We start from the raw sequence: 2,005 nt of genomic DNA, 5'->3' as shown, positions 1-2,005 counted from the left end.
CATATATATATATATATATATATATATATATCAAGCCAAGTCACCTTTATGTATATAGCGCTTTTAACAATACAGATTGTGTCAAAGAAGCTTAACAGTATTAAATAGGAAAATAGTGTGACAGTATATATATAATTTACCAATTTATAATTTATCCACTTACTTCTTCTCCTTAGAAAGAAATCCTGTCCACTTGAAGATGATGGGGTGCATTAGTACTCTGTAATTTAGAGATTTAAGATGTAAACTGAGTACATATATCACAAGGAAGATCTCATGGATCAGATGCATTGTTTTGCTGTCATTTACCCTGGTACTGTTAGAGCTGGAAATGTTCCTTAGTGACAGTCTTCCTGACAGAGCCTCACGGATCTGCAACCATATATAACAAAATGAGTTAAAGCACTGAAGAAGTGCTGAATGAAATTAATTTTAATGAAATGATTTTGACAAACTCATTTGTCAAATTGTCAAGCAACAAAAATCAATTCATACCTGTTCCCAACACCAAAACAAAGAATCCCTGCAGTAGTGATACAAATATATGAGGAAAATGTTACTAGTAAATAATACTAATGCTGTTGAATTTCATATTCATAACAACATTGGAAATAATAATAATTATTTACATTACGGCTTTATAATGGATCATTAGAATTATAGAATATAATAATTATTGCATTTCAATTAAGCACACAAATTATAACCTTAAAGTCAAAATTTAAAAACAGAAAGTTGTACCTGCAGTGAACTGAGGATTGCAAACACCACATGAACGCCTACATCTTGTGACACCATGGTTCCAAATCCAAATCCCCATGTTAGACCAAAGAGAGAATCAAAATGGCCACACATCTGGCAATAACCACCAGGGCATGTTTCTCATCTGGTTGAGTTGCAGCACCAACTCCTCTCCTCAACATCTTGTACAGAACCACAATCAAAACCACAAGGTTTATGGCTACAATAGTGAGAGCTGGAATCACAAATGCCAGCAGGGCCTTTGATTCGTACCAGTTCAGCCAGCATGCATTTCTTTTGGAAATATAATTTTGAGGTCCAGCTGTTGATGCAACAGTAATGACCGCTATGAGCAAAGGTGCACCATAACCGACTATAAAGGCAATGACAATCATTTTGGCCCTTGACATTTGAGACAAGACCATGACTGTACGATAAAAGAGTAACAGTGCTGACATTAACATCCAGAAGAAAAGAGCCAGGTAAAAAAAGTGCATGAAGAAAACAGCTGGACTGCAACGACCCACTGAGGGTGGCTGCTCTTGTTCTGTGATTGCAGCTTCAATGATAAAACAGATGTTTGCGATCAGCAGGGACACGGCAATGTTGACTATGGAGACATGTCACATGAACGATTTCTTGTCATTGACTACATACAATAGTCTCAATAATCAGGCATATAATCAAGCTGGCCATCGAAATAGCTACACCAATGTAAGTTATATAGGTTAAGGCTATGTGCTTAATGTGAAATGGTGACATTAGGATTGAAAAAGAGGTTGTGTGGTTGCATTCACAAGTAATCTTGCCAATTTCATTCTTTGAGGGCTTTGTAATTTTATATAATCTAATTACAAGTACCTATTTTTTGTAATCTAAATATGAAATTACAAATGAGATTACATGTACAACCCAGTTACAACCCAGCACTGATGCACAAAGACTTTCTCTCATGTAAAAACTGAAAAAATTGCCATTCTCTTTTTGCTATCAAGAGAAAACTGCTTATGTTGTAAGCTGTAAGTTAGAGGTCGAGACCCGAGCGGGTTCGGGTCCAAAACTTCGACGAGTACCTTGGGCATGGATCGGGTTCGGTATTAGCAGCCTCGGGTCTCGGGTAATTTAAAATAAACATGCTTTTTTCCAAATGGACCCAATTAGACCTGAATTCTTTTAAACTATCCTGAATGCGCACTTTCACTTTCTATGTGAGGAACGCACATAGAAAAGGAGCATAGCCTACGTTTGCAACCTCGCACACAGA

General features: G+C 36.7%; 1 pseudogene; it reads right to left on the bottom strand.

Moving 5' to 3' along the window:
• Positions 1–172: 172 nt before the first annotated feature.
• Positions 173–1,370, bottom strand: LOC107732357 (adhesion G-protein coupled receptor F1-like; annotated as a pseudogene).
• Positions 1,371–2,005: the final 635 nt, after the last annotated feature.

This window comes from Sinocyclocheilus rhinocerous, unplaced genomic scaffold (assembly GCF_001515625.1).
Source record: "Sinocyclocheilus rhinocerous isolate Xijiao unplaced genomic scaffold, SAMN03320098_v1.1 scaffold68, whole genome shotgun sequence".
Taxonomy (NCBI): Eukaryota; Metazoa; Chordata; class Actinopteri; order Cypriniformes; family Cyprinidae; genus Sinocyclocheilus; species Sinocyclocheilus rhinocerous.
This window is presented reverse-complemented; position numbering and strand designations above follow the sequence as displayed.